Source organism: Vigna unguiculata, chromosome 10 (genome assembly GCF_037176805.1).
Source record: "Vigna unguiculata cultivar grain cowpea cultivar isolate G323 ecotype 2 chromosome 10, ASM3717680v1, whole genome shotgun sequence".
Classification (NCBI taxonomy): domain Eukaryota; kingdom Viridiplantae; phylum Streptophyta; class Magnoliopsida; order Fabales; family Fabaceae; genus Vigna; species Vigna unguiculata.
Window position 1 is genome coordinate 22,335,907 of NC_140801.1, and position 14,230 is coordinate 22,350,136.

At 27.8% G+C, this 14,230-nt stretch overlaps 1 pseudogene; it reads left to right on the forward strand.

The window, feature by feature from the left end:
* Nucleotides 1–1,154: 1,154 nt before the first annotated feature.
* LOC114171299 (putative beta-1,4-xylosyltransferase IRX10L) lies at nucleotides 1,155–3,796 on the forward strand (annotated as a pseudogene).
* The last annotated feature ends 10,434 nt before the right edge of the window (nucleotides 3,797–14,230 follow it).

Genomic DNA, 14,230 nt, shown 5'->3' on the forward strand with positions numbered 1-14,230 from the left:
TATTTTTTTTTACTTCGTGAAAGATTTAATTTTTGCAATGTGTTTCGTTTTGAAGAAAACACTGATGTTTTTATTTTTAGAAGGTATTTTTAACAAAATCTTGAACATGTTTTGTTGTTGTTGATGGTGTTGTTGTATTTATTTTTTTTATACTTGGTACATCTATTATTGTGGGTTGAAGAAAAGGTTCAAGTTTTTGTTTTTAGAAAGTATTTTTGAACAAATAGAATGACTGAGGATGATGATGTTATTGTTGGTGGTCTTCTTTTCTTTTCTTTTTTTCGTCTATTTGTGGTTTGTTGTTGAGATTTGTTTGTTGTTCTTCATTGTGCTATTTTTTTACTTCTTTTGTGGTCCTTCTTCTTTATAAAAGGTTATGTTTCTGTAGTTTTTTTTTCTGTTAAATATGTTGTAGCAGTGGGTTAGTATTTATTGAAAGCTATGTTCAGATTTCTCTGTTATTTTTTATGGTGTTATTTATTTTTCTTTTAATTCTTATGTGTTCCTTCTTCTTTTTTTCATGAAAGGTTTATTTTTTTTTAGGTTTTTTGTGATGAAGATGGTGTCCTCTGGATTAGTACGTTTTAATAGTTGGTTAAAGTCAGTAGCTTGAGTTTTCTTTCTCCTCCTTCATGGTCTTCTTCTACTTTTGTTTTCTACTTCTTCTTTTTTCATTGTTTTGAAGAAAAGCCTAAACCTTTTGTTTTTTCATTGTTTTGAACAAAAACCTAAACCTTTTGTTTTCATGAAGTATATTTACTATTTTTTGTTTTTAATATCATTATTGTGTGTTTAGTTGCTTTTTCGATGTCTATGGTTGTAGATTGAATAAAGGGTAAGATTTTTTGTAATGTGTATGGTTGTGGATTGAAGAAAAAGTATGATTGAAATGAAGATGTCTATGTTTCTGTCTTGATTTTTGTACATGTTTTTCTTGATGGTGTTGTTCTCTATGCTTCATGTCTCCCAATTCTGTCTTTACCATTTTACAATTTTACAACTATATCATATCTTGGTTTGGGTTTTATGTATTTTGCTTTCAAATGTTTGATCTTTGCAGAAAACCTTTTTTTTATGTCTCTTCAAGAAAAGGCGTTTCATTTATCTGTGTGCTTATTTTTTCTTTTTCTGTAGCCGTTTGAAATGCTGGGGAGATGGTGTTTGTTGTTAAAATAGCACATAGAAGGTACATGTTACGATTTATTGTTTCATTTGATGAATGTACTTTTCTTTCTATTTATTTAATTTATTAACTTTTTAGTTGCTTCTTGGTTGTTCTTCTTTTCTTCTTTCTGTTTGATGGATCTGATATTTCAAGTACTCATTATAGGACAGGGTCATCTAATGCAACAAATGGGGTAGCTATACCATCTGAGAAAAAGGTATTGTATTGTATTCGGTGAAGAGTGAAATAGTCATTATATTTGCACAAACATTTTTCAGGAAGATGAGGGATATTGCATATGATTTATATTATCAATTCTGTCTTCGTAATGTATGACTTAAAATATCCATTATGTATCTTTATAATGTACTGCTTATTTTATTATCATTAGTACGGTGAGGGATATTGCAAATCAGTTTGAGCCCTGCTCAAAGCTCGAGGACCTAAATTTGGATGTTAGAAAGAAGTTCAAGGAGACAGAGGAAATAATTCTCGCTGACAATTTTTTTCAGAGGTACAACACTGGTCCTTACTTTTTTAGTTTTTGAAATGTAGTATGGAAACTTTTTGTAAAATTGGTAGACAAGGCTTCAATTTTTTTTTTCGTGCTTGGAGAGAGCAGGAAAACTTTCTTCTACTTGCTGCCAAAATTTGTGCTAAACATTTATTTTTATTAATATTTACTTCAATAAAATATATTGGAATCAAAAAATACCACTTGAAGTAGAAAGGCCTCTTGGATATTGTTGTCTGCATTTGTGGCAAAAAGCTTACTTTTTAGATTACGTGGCTAGAACATTTCCTCATTTCAATGCATGTGTAACTCTTAAGGAAGGATTTGTTTGGGTTTGGGGTTTGGGAAGGAGATCAAATAAGAGAAGAGAGGTATAAATAAAGATCAATGGGCAATTATGCAGTATACTTGAAACTAAAAGTGTTGTGTTTTAAATGAGAATATTTCAAAACTGTGAATATTTACTATTTAATGAATATCCTACACCAATAATAAGAAATAAATAAAATGTGAAGCAGGTTAACGATGTCTATTTAAATCTTAGATAATTGCTATAGGGAGAGAGAATTTAGCATGGTAAACCATAGTGGATTTCATCCAGAAATGGGATTAAAATAAAAGGGTTGGCCATAAAATGCAACTAACTATTTTCTTTGAATAAATAAGCTGGAAATATGTGGTAGTTGAATGTGAGGCTTTTCAATTGATTTGGTCATATTTTCTCATGTTTTATGTGTATTGGATTAAAATATTTTGAAACCACATGGTTTAATGAAACTTATAAACTAAGCTCTTATTCAGTATCTAGATTTATGCTGCTTCATATATGCAATTATACACGGTCAGAGTTTTATTTGTACTTTCTCAATTAATTATATTAAACAATTATATTTCTAGAGATATATTGAAATCTAATACACTTTTTAAATTTGTGAGGTTATAAGCATGTTGTGGTTAAACCAACTGTAGGTAGTGTTGATGATGTATTGGAAGATAATCCCGTGGTGAGATTGAAGGTTTTTGTATATGAACTTCCAAGTAAGTATAATAAGAAAATTCTGCAAAAAGATCCAAGATGCCTCAACCATATGTTTGCAACTAAAATCTTTAATCACCGGTTTCTCTTATCTGACCCTATTGAAACTTTAATCTAGAAGAGGTTTTATACCCCTGTATACAATGACCACAAATGATAAGAAGTGCCATAAAGCTTATTTCTTCCAACTGACCTTATTGAAGGCTCACATAGGGGGCACATCACTTCTTTGTGGTTCCTCAAAATTTTGGGGCATGTTTTCTTCCAAATTTTGTGCATTATTTTCAACATTCATTATTTATACCACTTTTATTATATATTTATATTAATTTGTATATGGAAGAGAAGGCAATTGAAAGAGGGGATTCTTTAACTGCTAAAGCGTGCTACATTGGTTCAAACCTTTGGACAGAGGAATCACATATGCCCGAAAGAGGGCTCAAATACCATTTCTCCATACTTTTCACCAAGAAAATCCACACCCACCTAATTCCTAATAAGACTCCTAGGTCATTTTTGTGTATTTTCGATGACTTTTATGATGTTGGCAATGACTCTGAAGGTGGTTATTATGCAAGGTAGGCCTTATTACAAGTTTAAACAAGAATGTCCGAGTGTGTAGCCTTTTATTTCTTCTATATCATAGCTGCATAAGAAATCTGATTTACATTTTCTTATAAAAGATGCAATGACTAGGGACTTTGATTCATATAACTATTGTAATTTGGACTAACTATAAACGGGCCATGTTGTGTAATCTTGCAGAGGTGCAAGAGTAGCAGTGTGGGAGAACTTTTAAGGACAATCCTCTATTTGATGTCTCCACTAAGCATCCAACCACGTACTTTAAGGACATGCAGTAGCTGTGTTTTGCGTATACCCACTTGGATGGACCCGTTGGAGCTTAAGATTGGTAGAGGCTATGATATTTAGTTGCATACCTGTTATTATTGTAGATGACATTGTTTTGCAATTTGCTGATGCAATCCCATGAGAAAAGATAGAAGTATTTGTTGCTGAGGAGGAGGTTCCAAAGTTGAATACCATACTCACATCTATCTTACTAGAAGCCATATTTTAGATAGGAGTATTTGTTGCTGTTACCGTTTTCTTTTTTATTTTAGATAATAGTTTATTTTTATTTCAATATTAATAATATATATATATATAATAATTTATTATTTTATATTTATTTTGATGTCACTATTTAATATTTAAATGACCACAATTAAAATTAGTTATTGAGATTTTATCCGCATAAGAATATTTAATTCAACTGCATGTTATCCTTATTATGTGAAGTTGAATTTTCCATTAAGTGTTAGGAAAAGTCTTCTACAGTTACAGATAAACATTGGTAGAAAAACTTATTTTGAAGATAGAGATGTCCATAGATAAAGACGTGGTGCAACTTATTGCATTATCAAGTATTTGATGGAGTGTAAGAATCTTCAACAAAGTCTTTTTTTTCAAATATTTCGTATTAAAGTTTAGTAAAACAGTTTTATGATTTAAATGTACTACGTTTTATATTTATATTTTTATTGTCCAACTTTGAGATATTTTAAATTTTATAAATTAATTATTAAAATATGTACTTTTGGCTTCTAATAAATGGAATCATACAACAGAATCTGGTACTGGATACATACTATGTAAGATATTATAAATTATGCATTTAATAGATAAAGCGTGATAATATAATATTTTGTTAAATTTTATTATAATATTTTATTAACTATACAGATTAGTGTTTTTCATAAAAATAAAACAGCCATAAATATATTACTTATTAAAATAACATAACGTAATTCTCTTTTAACCAGCGTAAACACAACGTTAATGTGTTTGTGTAAATAAATATGAAATTATATTAGTAGGTGATAATATTATAATATTATTAAGTTAATAAATAACCTAAAATTATATTTATTAAAAATAAAATGAAATATATCAAAACAGATGAAAGAATAACCATTAATAAATAAAGAAGTGGAGAAGAAGCAGAAATAGCTGATTTTATAAAATATTTGTAAAAATAACAGTCAATTTTTAAAAATTTAATAAATTATTATATTTAAAGGGTAAAATTAGTATTTTTAAAGGTGGACACAAAAAGGAGAATCCCCTTTATATATTGTTATAGATTATTAGTCTTAGCACTATTTGTATTAGAATATTATTTCAATTAATCATAGTAATAGTATTATTATTAATATTTGTAGTTTTAGTAAAGTTAATATTATTAATATTTTTATTATTATTGTTATTGATATTATTATTATTATTATTATAATTATTATTATTATTATTATTACTATTATTATTATTATTATTAAACAAATGCTTCTTCAATGTTTTAAATTGTTTATAGGTTTATATCTATAAATATGCTTCTTTTGAAAAATTTAAACATCAATTTTATGTTATATTGTATAATATGCCTACATTTTAATTTAACAACAATCCATATAATACCTTTCATTTTAATATAATTTATAATTTAGAAATTTAATTATAAATTTTAATTTTATTTAATATATTATATAAAAAGTACTCATAATTAATTACTTATCTTTTTCTCATATCATTAAAATTTATATATAAAAATTACTCATAATTATTTATTTGAATATAAGAATATTACATTAATTTTAATATAAATTAAGATAAAAAATAAAAAAATTCAAATACAATAAAAGTGTTCCAACTATGTCAGTTCAAGAGGTGTGGATTGAAATAAAGTATCTATATCTGAAAAATTTTGTCAGGATTATCCCACTATGTGTTCTTTTATTTCCAAAATTTATAGTTGGGTGAATAATTAATCATTAAATAAGAATAATATTTAAATAATTAAACCAATAACAATAATAATTATTCAAATCACTAATTTATATATATTAACAATAAAATCTGTTTTAAATATTAAAAATATAAAAAAAAAAACATGATTAAGTTATTTCAAATATATTTTAAATAACTTTGAAATCTAACAAGAAAATCCAAAACAAAAAAAATTAACACCTATTTTTTACTCTTTAATCTTGACTAAAACTCTAAACTTATTATTACAAACAATGTTTTGTAATTAAACTTCTAAAAAACATCATACTGACATTTCTTAATCTAAACAAAATAACAATCTATGTCATCACAAATTGATTATTCCAAATTACTCAAAAACACATAACATATAACACATAATACATAACAATAATTAATTATACATAAATATATAATTATATCATTGTTAGATGAATTTATCGTTTGAATATATCTAAATTGACATTTATAACATCTATAACTTTTAAATTAAATTATTGATTTATTGATAATAATATTAAAATCTGTTTTCTAAACAAAAATTTTAAAAACCAAAAACACGACCCGTGCGTACGCTCGGGTCTCATGCTAGTTGGTATTATGAAATTTGAAAATTTTCTTCTTTTTGTGAAACTTTTTTAATTTTTTACTAATTTTAACTCTTTACAATTTAAATAATTGATATTTTATATATAAAAATTGCTAAAAATTTCGCAAGTAACGAGTTGGCCAATACTAGGATAGGATTTGTGTTCTTAAATTTGACAAATTCCATCTCCGGGTAACAATTTTTTAATTCTTTTTACTATTTTTAACTATTTACAATTCAAATAGTTGAACTTATATGTAAAAAAAGATCTCAAAATTTCATAATAAACAGGTTGGCAGATACTCAAATGGGATTAGTTTCTGAAATTTATAAAATTCAATCTCTAGGTAACAAATTTTCAATGGTTTTTTACTACTTTCTACTATTTACAATTTAAATAATTCATGTTTTGTACATAAAAATTGCTCAAAATTTCATGAGAAACTTATTGCAAATAGTCAAAGAGGATTCTTGGTGTTATGATATTTGAAAATTTTCTTCTTTTTGTCACACTTCTTTAATTTTTTACTAATTTTTACTATATACAAATTAAATAATTGATATTTTATATATAAAAATTGCAAAAAATTTCACAAGTAACGAGTTGGCCAATACTATGATAGGATTCGTGTTCTTAAATTTGACAAATTCCATCTCCTGGTAACCCTTTTTTAATTCTTTTTACTATTTTTAACTATTTACAATTCAAATAATTGATGTTTTATGTACAAAAAGTCTCAAAATTTCATAACAAACAGGTTCGTGGATACTCAAATGCAATTTGTTTCTAAATTTAAAAAATTCAATCTCTAGGTAAAGATTTTACAATTGTTTTTTACTACTTTCTACTATTTACAATTTAAATAATTCATGTTTTCTTAATAAATATTGCTCAAAATTTCAGAAGAAACTTGTTGCAAATTGTTAAAGGGATTATTGGTGTTATGAAATTTGAAAATTTTCTTCATTTTGTGACACTTTTTTAATTTTTTTCTAATTTTAACTCTTTACAATTTAAATAATTGATATTTTATATATAAAAATTGCTAAAAATTTCGCAAGAAAAGAGTTGGCCAATACTAGGATAGGATTTGTGTTCTTAAATTTGACAAATTTCATCTCCTGGTAACCCTTTTTTAATTCTTTTTACTATTTTTAACTATTTACAATTCAAATAATTGATCTTTTATGTACAAAAAGTTCTCAAAATTTCATAACAAACAGGTTCGTGGATACTCAACTGCAATTTGTTTCTAAATTTAAAAAATTCAATCTCTAGGTAACAATTTTTCAATTATTTTTTACTACTTTCTACTATTTAAAATTTAATTAAATCATGTTTTTTTCATAAAAATTGCTCAAAATTTCAGAAGAAACTTGTTGCAAATTATCAAAGGGATTATTGGTGTTATGAAATTTGAAAATTTTCTTCTTTTTGTGACACTTTTGTAATTTTTTACTAATTTTTACTCTTTACAATTTAAATAATTGATATTTTATATGTAAAAATTGCTAACAATTTCACAAGTAACGAGTTGGCCAATACTAGGATAGGATTTGTGTTCTTAAATTTGACAAATTCCATCTCCTGGTAACCCTTTTTTAATTCTTTTTACTATTTTTAACTATTTACAATTCAAGTAATTAAAATTTTATGTACAAAAATATCTCAAAATTTCAAAACAAATAGGTTCGCTGATACTCAAATTCAATTTGATTCTCACTTTAAGAAATTCAATCTCTAGGTAACAATTTTTCAACTGTTTTTTACTACTCTGTACTATTTACAATTTAAATAAATCATGTTTTTTTCATAAAAATTGCTCAAAATTTCAGAAGAAACTTGTTGCAAATTGTCAAAGGGATTATTTGGTGTTATGAAATTTGAAAATTTTCTTCTTTTTGTGACACTTTTTTAATTTTTTACTAATTTTTACTCTTTACAATTTAAATAATTGATATTTTATTTATAAAAATTGCAAAAAATTTCGCAAGTAACGAGTTGGCCAATACTAGGATAGGATTTGTGTTCTTAAATTTGACAATTTCCATCTCCTGGTAACAATTTTTTAATTCTTTTTACTATTTTTAACTATTTACAATTCAAATAATTGAACTTATATGTACAAAAAGATCTCAAAATTTCATCACAAACAGGTTGGCAGATACTCAAATGGGATTAGTTTCTAAAATTTATAAAATTCAATCTCTAGGTAACAAATTCTCAATTGTTTTTTACTACTTTCTACTATTTACAATTTAAATAATTCATGTTTTCTACATAAAAAATGCTCAAAATTTCATGAGAAACTTGTTGCAAATAGTCAAAGAGGATTATTGGTGTTATGAAATTTGAAAATTTTCTTCTTTTTGTCACACATCTTTAATTTTTTACTAATTTCCACTATATACAAATTAAATAATTGATATTTTATATAAAAAAATTGCAAAAAGTTTAAGAAGAAACAAGTTAACCAATATTAGGATAGGATTTGTGTTCTTGAGTTTCCCAAATTCCTTCTCCTGGTAACCCTTCTTTAATTCCTTTTACTATTTTTAACTATTTACAATTCAAGTAATTAAAATTTTATGTACAAAAATATCTCAAAATTTCATAACAAACAGGTTTGCGGATACTCAAATGCAATTTGTTTCTAAATTTAAAAAATTCAATCTCTAGGTAACAATTTTTCAATTGTTTTTTACTACTTTCTACTATTTACAATTTAAATAAATCATGTTTTTTTCATAAAGATTGATCAAAATTTCAGAAGAAACTTGTTGCAAATTGTCAAAGGGATTGTTGGTGTTATAGAATTTGAAAATTTTCTTCTTTTTGTGACACTTTTTTTAATTTTTTACTAATTTTTACTCTTTACAATTTAAATAATTGATATTTTATATGTAAAAATTGCAAAAAATTTCACAAGTAACGAGTTGGCCAATACTAGGATAGGATTTGTGTTCTTAAATTTGACAAATTCCATCTGCTGGTAACAATTTTTTAATTCTTTTTACTATTTTTAACTATTTACAATTCAAATAATTGAACTTATATGTACAAAAAGATCTCAAAATTTCATCACAAACAGGTTGGCAGATACTCAAATGGGATTAGTTTCTAAAATTTATAAAATTCAATCTCTAGGTAACAAATTCTCAATTGTTTTTTACTACTTTCTACTATTTACAATTTAAATAATTCATGTTTTCTACATAAAAAATGCTCAAAATTTCATGAGAAACTTGTTGCAAATAGTCAAAGAGGATTATTGGTGTTATGAAATTTGAAAATTTTCTTCTTTTTGTCACACATCTTTAATTTTTTACTAATTTCCACTATATACAAATTAAATAATTGATATTTTATATAAAAAAATTGCAAAAAGTTTAAGAAAAACAAGTTAACCAATACTAGGATAGGATTTGTGTTCTTGAGTTTCACAAATTCCTTCTCCTGGTAACCCTTCTTTAATTCTTTTTACTATTTTTAACTATTTACAATTCAAGTAATTAAAATTTTATGTATAAAAATATCTCAAAATTTCATAACAAACAGGTTTGCGGATACTCAAATGCAATTTGTTTCTAAATTTAAAAAATTCAATCTCTAGGTAACAATTTTTCAATGGTTTTTTACTACTTTCTACTATTTACCATTTAAATAAGTCATGTTTTTTTCATAAAAATTGCTCAAAATTTCAGAAGAAACTTGTTGCAAATTGTCAAAGGGATTGTTGGTGTTATAGAATTTGAAAATTTTCTTCTTTTTGTGACACTTTTTTTAATTTTTTACTAATTTTTACTCTTTACAATTTAAATAATTGATATTTTATATGTAAAAATTGCAAAAAATTTCACAAGTAACGAGTTGGCCAATACTAGGATAGGATTTGTGTTCTTAAATTTGACAAATTCCATCTCCTGGTAACAATTTTTTAATTCCTTTTACTATTTTTAACTATTTACAATTCAAATAATTGAACTTTTATGTACAAAAAGATCTCAAAATTTCATAACAAACAGGTTGGCAGATACTCAAATCGGATTAGTTTCTGAAATTTATAAAATTCAATCTCTAGGTAACAAATTTTCAATGGTTTGTTACTACTTTCTACTATTTACAATTTAAATAATTCATGTTTTCCACATAAAAATTGCTCAAAATTTCATGAGAAACTTGTTGCAAATAGTCAAAGAGGATTATTGGTGTTATGAAATTTGAAAATTTTCTTCTTTTTGTCACACTTCTTTCATTTTCGACTAATTTTTACTATATACAAATTAAATAATTGATATTTTATATAAAAAAAATTGCAAAAAGTTTAACAAGAAACAAGTTAACCAATACTAGGATAGGATTTGTGTTCTTTAATTTGACAAATTCCATCTCCTGGTAACCCTTTTTTAATTCTTTTTACTATTTTTAACTATTTACAATTCAAGTAATTAAAATTTTATGTACAAAAATATCTCAAAATTTCATAACAAACAAGTTCGCGGATACTCAAATTTAATTTATTTCTACATTTAAAAAATTCAATCTCTAGGTAACAATTTTTCAATTGTTTTTTACTACTTTCTACTATTTACAATTTAAATAAATACTGTTTTTTTTTCATAAAATTGCTCAAAATTTCAGAAGAAACTTGTTGCAAATTGTCAAAGGGATTATTGGTGTTATGAAATTTGAAAATTTTCTTCTTTTTGTGACACTTGGATGAAGGTGTGATCACCTCCTTAGAAGCTCCCTCAAGAAGGATCACTAGAAGCATGTCTAGAGGGCAGTCTTCTATTCCATCACCTTTATCTTTGTTTTGCATAACTTTAGTTTGAATTTCCTAAGTTGGTTTCTAGTTGACTTATTTTGGTTGATTTGTTGACTTTGATCCAAAGTTGACCTTTGACCAAGATTAGATTAACTTAAACCAACATGCTAATCCTTGTTTGTCTTGTTTTGTAGGTAATTAAGAGAAAGTAGAGCATGGCTAGGTGGCACTTGGTGATTGGAGCACTTGGATGAAGTGGAAGAGAGAGGAAAGCAAAAAGCAAAAAGCAAAAGCAAAAGTGGACATGTACCTTGTCTCCTTTTGCCTTTGTGGTTTATGCCTTAGAAGGTCACTTGGTCTCCTTCCTCTTTTGGCCTAGAATCCTCATGGGAATGCCTCCACCAATCATCTCCCTTCACTTGGCCAAGACTCACTCTCATATTAGGTTTAGGGTTTGCTAGTTAATCCTTTTTCATGTTTTTGTATTTGCTAAAGGACCCCTATGAACTCCTATTTAAAGGGTGCTCCTTGTCTTGTAAAAGGGTTGATCATTTTGTTTCTAAACTATTGTGTTTCAACCTTTAAATTTTCGTGAGCTCTCCTTCCTAGAAGTGAAATCACCTTTGCCTTATCTTGCTTGCAAGTGGCGGCACCATCACTCATCTCTAGGGCTTGGTTGGCTTAGATCCCCCCCTATGAGTGGCGTGCTTCTTCCATGCTTCATCTTCTATGCTTTCCATTTTTAATGTTTCTTCTTTCATTTTGGTTCTTTAAGTGTTGGTAATGTCGTGTGAGTTTAAGCTTGAATCCAACTCTCTTCTTCCTTTTATGAGCTTGAGAAATGAACCTTCACATCTAGATAGCTTGCTATCTTAATGTCCAGTGGGAATTTTCAAAAAGCTTTCTTAAATAACTTCACCATATTCATAACTCTAAAAGAAAACAAGATAATCCTTTATCATTTGGTATCTAGAGCTTTGGTTGTCCTTGAATATGATGGTTTCATGTTCTAACCTTGTCTTGTGTAGCTATATTTGAATGGTCCACATAAAAACAGTGCTGGCAGCAACGTGTGCGTTTTTGAAAAAAATACTGCAGCTGGCTCAGTGCTCCAAAAGTAACGTTCTTTATATCAAAAGAAAGCTCTGTGAGTCTAGTTTCCAACAAAAAACGAATTAACGCATTTGGAGTTCTGTGGAGAGAGTTATGATCAAATGAGTGAACAAAGGTCAGAGCTGCCGAAAATACGAAAAACAACGTTTTCAGGTTATGTTGTGGCACTTTTGGCTTCGGTTTTGTGATTCTTTTGCTCCTAAATGTGGTTGGATAACTTGTCTTTTGATGCTTAGTCTTTGAGCCTCAAATCCATGAGTTTAAATGCATGATATCTACATGTTTGTGTCTTTGTGTATGTCATGTTGAGTCTTTAAATGTGTCTAACTTTTGCTTGAGTCTCTTGTTATATGCTTCTTTGAATTTTCTTGTTCTTGTTTCTAAGTTTTTGAACTATTGCATGAGATCTATGCCTTGTGTTGTTGTATGCTCCTTGAAATTGATTTTGACCTAATTTTAAGGAACTAAGTGTTCAAGACACTCTAAAACATCCTTCTCATCATTTTAAGTACCTAGTTTTGAAAAGAAAAAGTGTTTTCAAGACCAAAAACAGTTTGGCCGAGAGCTTTTACAATGCTTGGTGAATCCATTTGGCAATTTTTACTAGGTGTTATGCTACCAAATTTTATACTTGGATTTTTAGTGATATTGGCAAATTAGTTCCATGTTTTGACTTGGTTATGATCTTTCATGGTGTATGCATGATTTGAGGTTTAATCTTGGCTTGTTCAAATGCTTTCCATAGAGTCCTTAAAAGTGCTTTTCATTGTTTTAGTCTTGTTAAAAGTTTTGTCTCAAACTTTTCTTCTTTAGAGTTTAGCTTTCCTTGTTTTTATGCTTGTCACTAGGTATTCTTTGTTTTGTCTTAGTAGTTTTCTTTTCTTGAAACTCTTGGGATGTTGTGGCCGAATCACTTGTATTGCATTTGAAAGGTTTTGAACAAGTTTTGAAAAGTGTTTGCTTCACTCCTTTGGTGGATTTTGAGTGCTAGCCTTGCCTTGTTACTTTGGGAGAGTGATCTAAACACTTGGGTTACATTTTGGGTTGGATTTGGTCTCAACTTTCATGTTGTCTAACCTCTAATCCATTTATTTTGTCTCCGATTTGAGTGTTTTTGTTGTAAGAATCATGGCAAGTTCATCAAATGCACCTACACTAAACAAAAACAATACATTGATGAGATTGCTTCGGGATTTGGAGTTGTCTAGGAAGGAGGCCTTTGAACAATTGAGAAAATACAAGGAGCAAAGTGACCTAAGAATCCAAGAGCACATTCAAAGGCTTGAAGCTAGGGAGAAAGAAAGAGAGCCTAGGAAAAGAGGGCATTTTAGGTGCAACCCATCACAAGAGAAGCAAACTCTATAGATTCCTAAGTTCTATGGTCGAAGTGATCCCAAAATCTTCCTTGATTGGGAAGCTAAAGTTGATCAAATATTCAATGAAAATCATGTAAAGGATCAAGCACAAGTTGATCTAGTAGTTTTAGGATTTTTGGAGTATGCCAATACTTGGTGGCATAAAGTTTGTAAGAATTATGACCAAGGGCCACCCGCGGCTTCTTGGATGGACATTAAATCTCTTATGCGCGCTACATTTGTTCCTCCCTCCTATAGGAAGGAACTTCTTTTGAAGCTCCAAAGGCTTCACCAAGGTTCTATGAGTGTGAGTGAGTACTCTAAAGAATTAGAGTCTCAAATGCGTAGGGTTGAAATAAAAGAAACTAACAAAGAGAAAATAAAAAGATTTGTGAGTGGTCTTAGGAGAGACATACAAGACCAAGTAGAGTTGTATGAGTACTCCACTCTTGAAAATGTTTTCACACTTGCCCTTGGGATTGAAATTCAATTGAAAAGAAAAAGAAGGGCAAGGAAGAGTTACTCACCCAACCACTACTTTAGTCACTCATGGAAGGGAAAGGATAAAAAGAAACATGATAAGTTCCCTTCTAACTCTCATCAAGAACCACCAAGTAAAAGTAAGTCACCAAGTGATCACATTCACCATTCCACTTCTCAAAGATCAAGTTCCATTAAATGTTTGGGTTATAATCACATTGCTTTAAATTATTCAACTAAAAGGACCATGATCTTAAAGAAGAGTAATGATGTTGAAAGTGAACACTCATCTCCCCATTCTCTTTCAAAAGAATCTTCTTCCTCTAGTAAAACTAAAATTTTTGAGAAAGACCCTATGTTATTAAGGCGCATGATAGGTCAAG